At 63.7% G+C, this 15,158-nt stretch overlaps 1 protein-coding gene across 2 annotated transcripts in view; it reads left to right on the top strand.

Moving 5' to 3' along the window:
• Positions 1 to 320: 320 nt before the first annotated feature.
• Positions 321 to 15,158, top strand: part of GTF2IRD1 (GTF2I repeat domain containing 1) — a 96,372-nt gene continuing 81,534 nt past the window's right edge. For both annotated transcript variants that reach the window (XM_045074944.1, XM_045074942.1), the window contains exon 1: positions 321 to 458. The gene's annotated coding sequence lies outside the window, so the exon portion shown is untranslated. The remainder of the gene's footprint in view (positions 459 to 15,158) is intronic.

Here is a 15,158-nt window from a genome sequence, read left to right as displayed (position 1 = left end):
GCGGCGCTCCCCCCGCGGTGCCCAGGCCGGGGCGCGGGGCGGGCCGGGCGGGCTAATCCCGTATGTAAATGGCAGCCAATGGAGGGTGGTGTTGCGCGGGGCTGGGATTAGGGCCGGGGCGAATGGCTGGCAATCTTACTGGGATTACAGAACAAAGAGCCTCCCTGCGCTCCCGCTCGCGGCTCCGCTCCCCGCGCCGCGCCCCGCCCTCCGCCGCAGCCCGCGCCGGGGGTGGGGGCCGCCGAGCGCCAGCCCCCCCGGCCGGCCCGAGAGCCCCCGCCGCGGCCCCTCCCCGGCCGGCGCCCCGCGCCCCGCGCCGCCCGCCCGCCCGCCCGCCCTCCGCCGCGCCTTCCCCCATTCTCCCGGATTAATTAAGGCGGCAGCGGCAGGAGGCTGAGTCCTGGCCGCGGGCCGGGGGCCGGGGCGCCGCTGGCAGGAGCGCTTGGGGATCCTCCAAGGTAGGAGAAACTTTTGCGGGGGGCGGGCGCCCGGGCCCTTCTCCCCTTCCCCTCCCACCCCCAGCCCCCGTGGCCCCCGCCCCTCCCCCTCAAGGTGCTCCAGAATCCGGGTCCGGCTTTTGGGTGCCCGGGGAGGCACGTGACTGGGATTATAATTCGGGCCGGGGAGGTCGGGGGTGGGGGGTGGTGGGGGTGGGGGTGGGAGGGAAGGGCCGGCCGCCCCCACCTGCCGGGAGGGGGTGGGAGCCGGGAGCTGTCACCCTACCCCCCCAACGAACTCCCGGCCCTCCGGGAGGTGGGGGGCGCCCCGGGGCGGGCGGCGGGCGCCCGCAGGCTGCTGCAGTTGGCGAATGAGGTCAGTCGTGCTGCCCGCGGCGGCGGGTGCCAGTGTGGGAGCGGAGGGGGGCTGGGAAGGCCGCGGGTCCCCGCCCCCCCAACCTCTGCCTCCCTCGGGCTGGGCCTTCCCCTGGCCGGCGCCCCCCCCCCCCCCCCCCCCCCCCCCCCCGCAAGCAGGCTGAGTCCAACACTGCGCGGACTGCCCCGGCACGGTGGTTTCTGGCGGGGGTCTCCTGGGAGGGGGCCGGCCTGAGTGGGGGGCCGCTGAACCTCTGGAGGAGGGTGTTGAGGAGTCTCAGGGGGCGGCCGTGGGGGGCCCCCCCGAAGCTTCCAGGAGAGCAAGTTGGGGGGGCCCCGCATGTGGGTGGTCTCTGAGTTCCTGCACTTGGGCAGGGAGGCCTGTGGAGCGCCCCAGGGTGCTTGATGCCCACCCACCCCCACCCCCATCCTGAGTCCCTGGAAAGGATGGGCTTGATGCCTGTCCTGGGCTCCAGCCCCGGCCTGCCGCCAGCCAGAGGAACGATGCCCTGGCCTGGGCCCAGGGCAGAGGGGGGACCTTGCAGCCCAGAGTTCTGCCCTCCTGGCAGTGCTGGAGCCCTGGACATCTGGCCGTGTGACCCAACCTCCCAGGACACCAGGCCTGGAGTGGGAGGCTCCTGTGTCCCCACCACAGCCCGAGTGAGGGGGTCTTGGGGCAGGCCCGCGCGGGAAGCGTCTGCCTCGGATGGAGCGTGGTCCTGGGGGTGTGGGGTGTGGGACTGCCCTGGGATTGCCCCGGCCTGGGAGCAGCGGGGAGGGGCAGGCATGGACATCTAGAGGAGTGGGCGTTTGTGCGCAGGAGGAGGAAGGGGCGGCCAGAAGCTGCTCCGACTTCCTCCTGTGGGATTTAGTTGCCCCGTGGCTGGGACTGTGTGCTTCTTGGCGCTGCCCCGGTCCTCGGGGCTTGGGAGGTGCCTTTCCAAGCAGCCATTTATTTCAGCAGCGTCATTCCCAAAGGGAAAGGGCATGGTCATCGATTATTTATTCGGAGCAGGAGGTGGCAGCGACTAGGATGCTGGTGGCTGCTGCTAGCGGCTGGCGGGGAAGGTCTGGGTACAGAGGTGGCAGCGACGGGGGTGGTCCGGTGCCCATCCCGAGCCCCCCATGACGGGAAGGGGTTCAGGAGGCTGCGAGGTAGTCGCTGACCTCTTCTGAACAGGGACTGCTGGACCAAGGGACAGACAGGGCTCCGAGGTGACAGGATGTCGGAATCCCTGGCCTGCTTTTGGGATATGAGAGGCGTCAGACCACACCCCATTCCCTCGCCTGCTCTGCCAGTGACCTAGAAAGTTGAGGCTCTGACTCAGAGGGTCCCAGAGGACCCCTGCAGAGGAACCAAGCAAAGGTGGGAACTCTGTGGCCACTCGCTGCCCGGCGCATTGAAAATGCGGGAGACCTGGGGCGGGAGGTCCGGCGGCAGGGTCTCGGAAGACGGCGTTGTAGGGGCCGGCTTAACCCACTTCCTTAGGGCACTGTTCTCTAGGTGCTGGAGGAGGGGTCATTTCCCGTGCAGCAGCGCGTTAATGGCAAATACTTCTTATCTGTTCTGTGAAGGCAGGCTCCGGGAGCCGGGCTAGCGGCCCACACGGCGGCGGTCGTTAGCATTGGATGCTTGGAAGTAGTCGGGAAGGCAGGCATAGTGATAGGGGTCTCGGAGGCAGCTGTTCTAGAAGCCTGTCTCCAGCAGCCGGGGCCTGCACAGTTTGGTGGCAGTCGGATGGTTGGAAGCCCCAGGTGAGGACCTCACAGCCCTGGGGTGGGTGACGACACCCTGGAGCGTTTGTATCCCAAGGGTGACCTTGGAGGCACAGAACGCATCTCCCCGGGCCGTCCCCGTCCTGGGTTGGGGGGTTCCTCGTCTCCAGCTCTCCCCGCTCCTCGACTGGCGCCTTGAATCCCGCAGTTTTCCTGAATGGCCTTTGCACGGGGAAGGCTTCTCTGGCTGTCGTGTCCTCGGGCTGGAATCCCGGGGCCGGCCACGGTGCTACCTCTGTGTCCCCCCCCCCCCCCATGATGTCCTGTCCTTCCTCTGTCCCAATGGGGATCTCGCTCAAAAGTTCCACATCTGTCCCCCAAGTGCACTAGGGCCAGGGCAGAGATCAAGGCTTGCTTTGGATTCCGTGGTGTCCTGGGGCTGGTCCCCAAGTACTTGTTGAGTGGCTGCTTGAGGGAATGAATGGAATCTGACTTCGGGGCCTTGGCCCACACGGCTGAGCAGTTCCTCCCGTGATCCTCAATCCCTGTCTCCGGGGAAGGGCCCCCCCCCCCATGCAGTGAGGAGAACGCCGGGGTCTTCCCCTGAGCTTCCGGCTCCCCACCCTCCCGGGGCCCCCTCTCCCCATGACCCCAGCCTGTGTCTTCCGTTCACACCACGAGCCTGAGGCTCTGCTCCCTTGATGTCCTCTGTCCTGCGGCTCTCGGCCCTCCGTCCCTACGCTGTCTGTAGGCACCTCTGTGTTGCCTCGACGCCAGGTTCTATGAGACAAGCAGGAGGCCCAGCTCCCCTCAAGGGGCCCCCCGGGAAAGAGACCTGCAGGGTTCATTCACAAACACTGGCAAGCAGGGCAGGACTCGGGGCCAGGGGCTCACGGAACCTTCCGGAAGCGTGTGGGGTCCGGGAGACGTGGACCCTTGGGGCAGCTGCAAGGGCATTCCCAGCAGGAAGAGATGAAGATGGTTGAAGGCAGTGAGATGCCCCCCGTTCTGCGGCGACTTCTGTGTGTGGGTGGTGGGGGTGTCCAGGCGGGGGCCCCAGGGGCCAGGGGGCCGGCTCCCCCTCTCGGCTCCCTGTTGGCAGGCGTGTCTAGCTGGGACTCTGTGATTCTGGTGCTCAGCAGGGAGCTTGCTCTGTCATTTCACACCCAGTGTGGTCCTGGTTGGTGATGGGCAAGGGGCGCAGAGCCCCTGGGGAGAGGGTTGGGGCGGGGTGGGGGCTGACCCCTCCTTCACCGTGACTTGCTACGTGAGCTGTGAGCTGAGTGAGGTTGTACTTCGTCCCTGCCCGGGCTGGGGAGGACGGGTCGGGGTGGGGTGTGTGTCTCAGGCAGAGCTCTTGCTCTTGACCCCCTTCCTCTGGGTCCAGAGCTGGGCCCAGGCCAACCCAGAGCTATGCGTGCCCCCACCTGTCTCCCTCCCTCAGGACCACCTGCTTCTGGTCGCCAGATCTGGCTAATAAAAATAGGGATGCCCGGTTAAATTTGGATTTCGGGTAAGCCACGGATAATGCGGGATTGAGGATGTAACTTACACTGAAGACTGACTTGTTTGTTTCTCTGAAGCTGAACCGGGGTCTGGTATTTTATCTGGCAACCCTACAGCCGTGACCTGCGGGGCCATGGGACCCTTGCGGGCTGCGGAGAGGCTCAGGGCGGGGTTGGGCCTAGAGCTGGGGGGGTCAGGGCTCGACCTAAAGCTTCAGGGATGATCTGGGTGAGTTCGAATCAGGTAGCGCCGCATCTAGTTTCCTTGGCCGGGCTTTCTCTAGTCCGGATCCCCGGTTAGGCTTGGGTGCTGTGGGGGGGATTCAGAGATTCCCCAGTCTGGGAAGTGCTGGTTTTCAGAGATTTCTCTGCCACTGTGGCAGGAGGAGGAGGAGGGGGCAGGGAAATTGTGGGGTACACTGCATCAGACACCCAAGTTAGGATTTGCAATCCAGATATGCCGAGCCGGCCCTGAGCACCGGGAGGCCGTTGGTGTGATGTCCCCGCTGCAAGGCTTGGAGATCCTGCCTCGGGCGGTAGGGGGGCTGGCGGGGGAGGGTCTCTGCTGGGTTGCATCACAGGCAAGCGGGCCTATCCCCTTGGGGGGGTTGCCTCGTTGGTGTGACATCAGCCTCCGGACCATGCTGAGGCCCCGGGAGTGTGGACTGACTGTGGCCAGGAAGTAAGGGGCAGGGTCTTGTGGGCCATGTCCCCTGCCCCCAAGTCCAGGATATGTGCTCACACGTAAAATGAGGAGGATATCCCCATCATCCTGTCTGAGCCTCAGGGGTTATGATTGGGGAGGGGCCTCCAGAACGTGGAAATGTGGGTCACCCCAGTGCAGGGGTGCAGAGATGGTGCGGGAAGCCAGAGAGGTGAGTGGTCCTGGCTCAGGGGCTTAGGGTCCTGGGCAGCCCCTGCAGGTGCCCAGCAGGGCTGTGTAGTTGGAGATGGAGGGCCTGAGCTCATCGCTGGAGGCCAGAACTGGAGATAGTCCTCAGGTGGCCTCTTTCCTGGACCGGGCCAGGCCTGTTTGCCGATTAGGGTCTAAGGCGAGGGCAGGGTGGGGAGTGGTTCAAGGTATATTTTCTGGCTTCTGACAGAAGCAGTATAGAGGGGAGTCCCTCTCTGTCCATCTGTCTGTCTGTCACTCCACCAGCCAGTGGGAAACTTACAGATGCCCCCCTGCCCTCCAGCTCTGCGGGGTCTCAGGTCCTGGCATCCGGCCCGCACGTAGGAGGGGCTCACCCCGCACATTGTTCTGTGTTTCGTCGAGGGATGAGGGAGAGCCAGGGAAAAACCCAAGTTTTAATCCGTGTGCTTTCCAAGGGGTTTGACCATTGTCCACATTCAGGCAGCTCGGCCCCGTCAGGACATGGAACATTCCATCACTCCTGAAAGTTCCCTCGAGCTCCTCTGCAGCCAGCCTCCTACCCTTCCCCAGCCCCTGGCAACCACTGTGTGTTTTCTATTTTCTTTTTCTCTCTCTCTCTTTTTTTTTTTTTGCGATTTATTTATTTATTTGAAACAGAGAGAGCACCAGCAGCGGGAGAGGCAGAGGGAGAGGGGGAGCCGGGAGCCCAAGGCGGGGCTCGATCCCAGGGCCCTGGGATCGTGACCTGAGCCGAAGACCACGGCTTTAACCCACGGAGCCACCCAGGCGCTCGTCTTTCTCTCTTCTTTTTAAGCCACTGTGCATATCTGTCCCTGCGGTGTTTGCTGTTTCCAGAATGTCACCTAAATGCAGTCACACAGAACGTAGCCTGCGTCTGGCTTCATCAACCTTTCGGTGGCTGAGTAAGGTGCCACCGTTGGGCCGTGCCTCATAGCTCTGCCCGCCCTGCGGTGGCAGCGGTGGCGGGGGTCGGGGATACCCGGTTGGCAAAACCCCACCGGGGACCAACCGAGAGGCAGGGGTACCTTTGGCTCATTCATGTTCGCAAAGGCACGGCCTGTGCCCCGTCCCCACCCCCACTGAGTGCTAACCCGGAGCCAGGAGAGGTGCACCCCTCCGTCCGCCGAGCTAGAATTTCATCCTCCGGGTCTGGTGACGCAGCCGGCCCGCGAGCCCCCGATGAAATTACAGCCTGCCCGCGGCCGCGCTCCCATCCACGCAGCCCTCCGCCGTGCAGGTGGGCTCCCGGGACATTGATGCCCTGAGGCCGGGGACAGCTGGGGGGCGGGCGGGGGCAGCCGTCTGGGCCCGGGTGGTGTCTCCCCCATCTCCGGGCGTCCGGGTTTCCTGGCCGTGTGTCCCTGATCTCCACTCCTGCGTTCTTTTAGCTCGGGGTCGAACGTCTCTGTTTGTCTAAAACAAGGCCAGGGCATGTTCGGGGAGCGGGGGGTGGGCAGGAGGGGCCACTGAGGCCGGCGTCCCGGTCAGGAGCGTGATTAGGGCCCCCTAGGAGGGGGCTGTGTGACATCGGGCAAGTGACGTCTGATCTCTGTGCTTGGGTTTGGTCATCTGCAGACGGGACAGTGGGGCCAGCAAGGGGCTCAGCTGTGGTCACACAGGCCGGTGGGCCTCCACGGAGCCTGCAGGGTATGGGGGGGGCTGCTGACTGGGAGGGGGTGGGGACAGGCAGGCCTCCACTTGAGTAGGGCCACTTGTAGCCACTTTACCTGTTAGGGTTCTAAGGAAAGACATTTGCCGCCCACCTTTGCCCGTGGTCCGCGCGGCATGGACAGCGGCCGTTCTGAACACTTCCGCGGGCATCACTGAGATTTCGGTTCGTCACAGAAGCTTCTAGTCCAGCCGATTCCCGCTCTGCGGCGTGCCCACTGTCCACCGTGTGAGGTGGACGGCTGCCGAGTCGGCTGAGCCTCGGTTTGACCATCTGAGAAGGGGGAAGACAGCAGTACCTTGCGGGGTCGTGGCTAGGTGGCCTGAACGGCGGCGTCTCCCACCAGGAGGTTGGCGGCCCCCCAGGGCACGTGCACCCCGCAGGAGAGGGAGCCCCTGGGGTGCGAACGTGGCCCGCGTGGCTGTCTGGAGAGACGGGAGGGGTATTAACTTTGTTTTTGGTAAATGAGTCATTTGTTTTTCCTGGGGAGCTCGACAGCCCCCAGGAACCCCTCCCCTGGCCTGGCCTGGTCTGGAGGCCTGCACCCCTCAGTCCGACCCTTGGGCTGTCCTCGGTGGGAGCCTGGAGCGGGCGAGGCCCAGATGTGGGTGCTCCTGGGTGGCTCTCTGGCGCTGCCCGCCCACCCACCCAGCTCCAAGGTGGTCCCGGCGGGCTCCAGGGGAGTCTTATGACTGGGCCGGTCTGGTGTCTCTCTCGTGTTTATCCAGGAGCTGGTTTTTCAGGTGTGCCGGCTTTTGGCAGAGGCCCAGGTGGGGGGAACTAGGGCCTTTGGGAAGGGGGGTGTGTGCGCCTGGCTTCCGGCTAGGGCTTCAGGCCTCTGGGCTGGGGAGTGACCACCTCCTCTATCTGGTCTGGTCCATGGTCCTGCACATCCCAGGGACGGATGCCCTTCCACGCCCCGGGTCAGAGGCCAGTGCCCCGCCTTGGGGCTCCTTTACCTGCCTCAAGGCTTCTCCACTTGCCACCAGGGACGCCAGGGAACTGGCAGGGCCTTTGAAACCAGACAGACATGGGTTCAAGTCCCAGTCTGACTGCCTTCGTGCTGTGTGATCTCAGGCAAGTGACTTGACCTCTCTGAGCCTCACCAGAACAAACGAGGGGGCTTCTCCCTGCGTTGCGGTGCTCCGGGGGAAGCTGGGTGCCCTTCCGTTCAGGCGTGTTTCCTCACCTAGTCTCAGGATGACCCCAGGGTCTCGCTGTCTGGGGGCCCCGGCCCTGCCCGGAGACCAGCCGGATGCTGTCCTTCCGTGCTCTTCCCTCCTCTGCCCGTGGAGCCTGGAGCATGCCGTGCCTCGGTTTCTGTTTTTGCGAGCTGGGAAAACCTGGTTCGATCCCTGGGGCTGGGGCTCTGCAGGGTCAGGGGCCCTGTGGCGGGTTTGTGGAGATCCCTCTTTTCCCTTTGGGATATGCCTGAGGGCAGCCTGTGAGAGGTGACTTTTCACTGGCCCCTGGAGGATGGGTCGGGGTTTGGACCCAAGAGTAGTCTGGGACGAGCATCGCAAGTGCAGGTGTGGAGGGGGCGGAAGCGGGGAGTTTGGGGGGCGCAGCGGCGTACGGGTCTCGAGGCAGGAGGGTCAGGGATGGCGCTGTGGCCCGGTGCCCGTTTCCCGGCGGGGCCCGGCTCGGGGCATTGTGTGGGGTCCCGGCAAAGACCTTCCTCTGGCTACCCCACTCCAAGACTGGGCACGGCCAGGCCCTGGCCTGTTTCCGTGCCAGCCCAGTGAGCTTCCCTGGGTGTCTAGAACATATGGCGCTTCCGTCTGGCCTGCCCGTGTGCTGGTGCTCCTCCCGGGAACGGACGTGGTGCTCCCTGTGCGTTTCACCAGGCTGCGTGTTACTTGCGGGTCTCGGCCCGGGTGGCCCTTTTCTCTGGGAGCCTTCCCTGTGCTCCCTTCCAGGGCTGTGCCAGGCGCCCCTCCTTTGGGTTCCTGCAGTCCCCGAATGTCCCCCAGCATGGCCCTGTGTTCCGGCCGTCCTTGGACTTTCCTGTCATCCTCCATTGGGTCCGTGCCTTGATGCCTTGTCCGTCCACCTCCCTGGCGGGGGGGTGATGACACTGTGTTTCCCGGGGCCTGGGTGCAGCCCAGTCTTGCGGGGGGAGGGTCCCTTCTGCAAAGGGCAGCTGGTGTGTGCGTGTGTGTGTGTGGAGGGAGCACAAGTGTGCAGCGTCAGGACAGTTAATCCCCTGGGCTATTTAGACACACACGCTTGTGTGCGTGCACGTGGGTGTGTATGTGCCTGTGCACATGGGTGTGGCATTCCAGGGGCCGCCGGGGGTGACCGGCTGGAATAACCTGGCGTTTCGCTGAGTCCCGACCCCCAGCCTGGCACCGGTGCTGCCCGTGTGCAAAGCCCCTCGAGTCCCGGCAGGTGGCACTGGGGAACGAGGCTGCTGGTTAGGGGCACGCTTGGCTCCAGGGGATCCAAAACCTCACCCGACCAGCTTTGATGGGGGCTCAGAAATGAGCCCCTAGCTTGTCGGATGGTCAAAGCGCCTTTAAAAATTATTTTCTAGGAAGCATGCGCTGAAGTGCACTTTCCAAGTCGTATGCTCTCCACCGCTCATTTCAGGGCATTTCATCACCCGGGAAAGAAATCCCGACCCACGGAGGAGTCGGCCCTCCGCTCCCCCCCCCCCCCCCCCAACCCCTGGCAACCACCGACTCATGTTCTGTCCCTGCAGACTTGCCTCTTCTGGATGTTTCACGTCCATGGAATACCATGACCCGTGGCTTCCGTGCCCGGCTCCTTTCCCTCCGCGTTGCGTTTTTGAGGTTCATCCGTGCTGTGGCCGGTGTCAGAGGTCTGTTCCTTTTTTGTGGCTGAATAATATTCCCTTGTGAGACTGGACCACCTCTTGCTTCTCCATTCATTGGTTGAGGGACATCGGGGTTGTTTCCCTTTCTGGCTGTTGTGAATAGCGCCGCTGCCAGCGGTTGTGTACGAGCTTTTGTGTGAACTGTCCTCTCTGTTCCCCTGGCTAATCTCCTGTGAGTGGGCTCGCTGGGTTATGATGGCAGTGTCGTGTTCAGCATACCGAGGAACTGCGTGGCTGCATTCTGACGTGGCTGCACCGTTTTTCATTCCCACTGGCAGTGAATGCGAATGCGGGTTCCCGTTCCTCTGCCTCTTTATCACAGAATGGCTGCATCCCTTCCAGCGGTCACACCCATGGTCCAGATGGAGAGAAGGAGTGAGGGCAGAGTGCTTCTCTCAAAGCTTTGCCTTCACGCATGCTCTCCTCGGGAGCGTCTCCAGTTTCGCACAGGTCAGACTCTGGTCCTGCGGTGCCGCCTAACTACAAGGGAACTGGGAAGATAGAGACGTGCCTATTGGGGAGGAAGGGGATTGGGAATGCCGGTGGGCAGGCATTGCTCCTCTTTGCCCCTCATGGCCCAGACCGATGTGGACATCTGCATTTCTCCAGGAACATGAAGAGGGATATGGAGCACCCTCTGCCCCCAACAATCAGGGCAGGGACTTAGATCATGGGCACTTGGCTCTTACGCGGCCCAGAGTTACCACAGCCCATCTGGGGGCTTGTGGGGACCCCACTTTGTGGAGGGCGGTGGGTGCCCTCACCCCAGAGATCTCCTTTCTGCTTAGCCCAGGAGGCCTGTAGCCCAGGGCTCACGCGAATCTGCCTCAGGGCCTTTGCTCCTCCCCTCCGTGCATCCAGCTATGGAACGTCTGGCCTGGACTAGACCCCAGACGCGGCTGGTGGGAGTAAGGTGGCATGGCCATTTTTGGAAAACGGTCTATTTATTATTTGCGTGGACATATAATCACATCGTGAAATTCACCGTCTTAAGGTATTCTGCCCAGTGGCTTTTCGTGCAGTCACAAGTTGTACGACCGTCACCGCTGTCTCATTCCAGAAGAACTTTTATCACCCCCGAAAGAAACCCCCGACCCATTAGCAGTTCCTCCCCACTTTCCCCCACACTCCCAGCCCCTTAGCAACCGCTGCTCGTGTCTCTGTGGATTTGGGGGCACCTATTGGTGAAATTAAAACATACGACTCGCCACGGGACCCGGCAGTTCTGGTCCTTGGGATTTACCCAAGGGAAACGAAAACTAAGGTTTACATAAGAACCTGAAGAAGAGAAATGTATCGGAAGCGCCTTTCTTCATCATTGCCTCACGTGGGGGACAATCTCAGTGTCCGGCCGGGGGGGGGTGTGTGTGGCTAAGCAAACCCCGACGTCAGCCTGTGGGGTACGAGTCAGCGTTAAAAAGCAACACACAGCACGGGTGCTGGCAGGTAGCAGACCCAGAAAGCCAGGCCCCGTGGTGTTTGCGTGACAGCTGGGAAGATGCAAAACGAAGGGACCCGGAGTTGCATGGGGGGGTGGGTTGACGGGGGGCGTGGAGGAACTTGGGGCGCTGATGGGGCTGCCCTGTGTCTTGATTGTGGTGGCCGTTACAAGAGGTCGCATCCTTAAAAACTCACCCAGCTCTGCCAGAGTGTGAATTTCCGCGGGTGCATGTTGCCCCTCAGTTTCAGAAAGCCAGCCTGAACCTGCTCTGGCCTTTCCCCGTTAACCGCCGTGCAGGGTGAGCCCGTCCATCTACGTTAGCGGGTGCCGGTCCTCCGTAGACACGGGACTGTTGGGTCTGGGGCTTTCAGATTGGCCAGCGCCCCCTCCCGCCGCCGTCCTCGGGCCCCCTTCTACCTCTGCTGCTCGTGAGCCCCCTGGATGGCCTCTGCCGTGCCCTGTGCCTTAGATCCACGAACCATTAGAACTGGAAGGGACCTCAGAATAGGTGAACGACCTTTCCTTTTCGGGTGGCGGAGCGGAGGCCAGGGCTGGGAAGGCATTGGGCCGATTCCAGGATTACGAGAGTCAGGATCCAAAACCACATCTCATGACTCCTGGGCTGGGACTCCTTGCCTTCCTGGGGCGCGCGCCTGGAGCCTCCCTTGTCTGCCGGTTCCTGGAGACTGGGCGGGCACATCGAGGCCAGACGGCTGGCGGGAGGCTTTGGGGCAGCGCGTGGCTGAAGGCAGGGCTTGGGGGGTGGGTCAGGGCCTCTAAGACACCCCAGATGAGGAGAGAAGGGAGTGTCGCGCAGGGTGGCTGGAGGTGGAACGTGACGCGTAGGACTGGCCGGTGGCCCCCAGGGACAGGCAACAGACAGGGGCGCTGGCTTCTGCCCTGGAAACCCGTGGCATCGGGGTAACCCCGAAGCCCCATTATGGGTCCAGGTAAATCCAGCAGCCCTGGTCCCAGGGGCTGGCAGGGTGAGGCTGACAGTGGAGAGAGCCCAGGAGACCTGACCGGGAGCAGGTGGGGTGTCGTGGGTGGTGGCCCTCCTCCGAGGGGTGGGTCTGGTCTCAGAGAGGCAGGCCCCGGGTTTCTCCTGGTGTTGATGTAGAGTCACTGCTGTGTGGGCTGTGTCCCCCCCTCGACGCACGGCTGAGAGGTCTGGAGGCTATTGGGAGGGTGGGCCCGGGGGAGGGGACAGGCAGGTCGGTCTGCCGCACGGAGCTGGAGCTGGCTCCCAGCCAGGTTCGTGTCAGCCGCCTCAGAGAGCCAGCTCAGAGCTGTGTCCGCCCCACGAGGTGGGTTCTCACGCTGCAGTCCTTGGAAAGCCAGCGGCTGCCTTGGAGGGGGACATGAGGATGCCAGGAGTAAGGCCCCAGACCCCTCCCCAACCCAGCTGCACCTCTGCGGGGGCCACAGCTTTGGAAGAGGACTGGCTCTCTGATCCCAGGCTTCGATGGGGGTCCTTTCGGGGCAGGAAACCAGGGACCCCCTGCTCCCAGGCGTGGGGGCTCTGTGCTGCTGTAGATGGGTGGCGGGTGACCTGAGGGTCTGGGGTCTGTTGCGGGCAGGCAGTTCCTGGAATCCTGCCCTCCTTGGTCTGTAACTACCCCCACCGTCTTGGCCCATGATCTTGGCAGCACAGGACCCTTTCCTGGGGCCTCAGCCCTGTTTGTGGCTCGGAAAATGAGGTCTCCATACTTTGGGGTCCCTTCTGGTTTAGGACTCCCAGGGCCTCCCGGAAGGCCTCTACCCCCAGACAGGAAGCCTGGCCCCTTTCCTGAAGCTCCTCACCCTCTGGGGGAGGCAGAAAAGGAGTTTGTGTTAAGTAGGCCTTCTGAGAGTATCTGCGTGCTGTTGTGGGGCAGCGAGGGGGGTCTGGGGGTGCTGCTTTGCGGGTGTTGTCTTGGGTTGGGTGCGATGTTGCTTCTCTAGCAGACTTGGCTTTGACTCTACTGGCTGTGTGACCTTGGGCAAGTTACTCAGCCTCTCTGAGCATCCCCATCCTCACCTGTCAAACGGCAAGGAAGCCACTGGGCTCTAGGTTTGCTGCGGAGGCCTGAAAGGGTGCCCACAGCGCAGCCCTGGCCAGGCGTGTGGCTGCCGGTGGTGACGAGAGCCTAACGTGCCGTGGCGCCTCAGCTCCGCCCGAGGCCAAGGTAGGACTTGGATAGAAAGTCTCTGCTGGGCCTTGCCTTCACCTCCTCCTGCTGCTCTGTGAGGGAGGAAGCTGCAGGGAGCTGTGGATGTCCGTCCTTGTTGGAGGCAGAGACTGAGGCCCAGAGAGGGGAGGCAGGTTGCCCAGCATCACACAGCCCCTGGGTCGGCTGAGCCTTGACTGGACCCACATCTCACAAGGACTGGCCTGCACCCTTGGGCTTTGGTGAGGGGCTGCTGTGTCCTGGGTCTCCGGGTCCTAGGGAGGAGATGGCGCGGCCTGGGCGGGGCTCCTCCAGATTTTCCCGTCCCCGGGAGGGCTCTGCAGAATCCCACCACCTGGCCAGAGCTCCAGGCGGGCCTGGCTTGCCGCCGTGGCTCAGGTCGAGGTGGTCAGGCTCTCCTCGCCCGCGTGAGGGAGTGGTGAGCACAGAGCAGGGCCGTCGTGAGTGTTGACACATGAGCACGTAGGCTTTGGGGTCGCAGGCCGGGGAGACGGCGTGAACATGGCCACGGCGCCTGCTCCCCCACTGGGGTTCTTGTATAATCACGGGAAGGTCACCGCACCTCCGACGTCCAGCGCGGGAGGGATGATGGTCCCTGCCCCCGTCCTGCCTCTCTCCTGGGGGTCCTAGGGCCACCGATGCGATGGAGTGTCAAAGCTGTGATGGAAGCCGGGGGTGCCCTTGCATGTCTTTGTCTGTGTCCGAGACCCTCCAGCCACAACATAAAGTGTGTCATCCCCCAGGGACCAGGTCATTACCGGGAGCCAGCCCCCGACCCAGCAGGTGGCGGCAGGGACTTAAGTAGGATGCCCTGGGACAGTCCCGGGTGGATGCTGAAGTATTTGTGGAAGGGGAGGGGCGGGGCGCAGGTGGGCAGGAGCTCTGACGCATGCGCACACCCGCCCGCGGGCCTGGAGGGCGTCCAGGCAGCAGGTACATCTGACAAATACCTCCAAACGGGGACAGCCTCCTCGCTCCAAGGCCCCCACCACTTACAACTTCCAGACTCTGGGAGCTCCAGGGCCGGGATCCGGCCTGGGGCATACAGGTGCCCGATGGGGCCCCTGTGATGAGTGGGTGCCCTCGCGGCCGAGAGATGGGTATGCCGCCCTCGCCCCCGGGGACGCATGGGCCCCGGACTGGCACCGGCAGGGGAGCTCCTGGAATGGGGAGCGTGGGGGGAAGGGGTCCTGCAGGCTCTGGTGCTGGGATTTAAAGGAGCCAGCAGCAAGAGGTGTGGGGTCGGAGGGCATGGGGGCTGGGAGCATTGGAGGTGGGGGCAGGGCGGCTGTGATGACTGCCGTGGGCTGCCCAGGTGTGGGGGCCAGATGCCCGGGGAGGGGGCGGGGTGGTCCCTTCACCTGCGGTGGAGGATAAGAAGGTCCTCGGAGAAATTGCCCAAGGGCCAGTTGAGCCCTGTTTTGGGGTGGTGTCTGGAGTTAGAAGCTGCCCCCCTGCCAGCCTTCCCTGGGACCCCTGGGAACCCGCACCCCCAGCCGCCTGGGCTGAGGGGCTGGCCAGCCGCAGGAGCGGGGAGGGAGCTAGCTGGCTGGGGTGGGAACCTGGGAGCCAGAGCCCTGGGATTAGATCACCCACCGTGATTAGCTTTTTCCCGTCCGGCCTTTTCCCGACAAGAAAGGGCCTGATGCTCCGCATCCACATTGCTCATCCTTCTCAGAAGGCCTGTTTACGTCTGGCAAAGGGGGCTCTGGGGAGACACGATCGCCCCAGGGGCTGGCACCACCCCAGTGCTGGCTCCTTCCCACCGTCTCCTGACGCCCAGCCCCCAAGCGCTCGGGGCGCTTAAGAACCCAAACACACTTTCACTGTGTGCAAGGGTCAGCCCAAATGGAGCAGGGCGGGGGTGGGGGGGTGGGGGGGGACAGGTGCCGGGGTCCCCTGATTCCCAGCCGGCTGCCGGGCCTGCGTTCCCCGCCCCCGGGGCCCTCTCACGCCCGGGAACAGACGCACCCCTGTGCTGCCTGAGCTCACCCAGAGTGCACGGGACCCAGTGATGTCAGGGCCGGACAGCAGCGCCGCCGCCGCGCCTTTAATGAGCGCCTGTGGTCTCCGGGCTCCGTGCCAGACGCTCCTCTCGCTTCAGCGCGCC

This window comes from Mustela putorius, unplaced genomic scaffold (assembly GCF_011764305.1).
Source record: "Mustela putorius furo isolate JIRA1106 unplaced genomic scaffold, ASM1176430v1.1 tig00000139_pilon_pilon_pilon, whole genome shotgun sequence".
NCBI lineage: Eukaryota > Metazoa > Chordata > Mammalia > Carnivora > Mustelidae > Mustela > Mustela putorius.
This window is presented reverse-complemented; position numbering and strand designations above follow the sequence as displayed.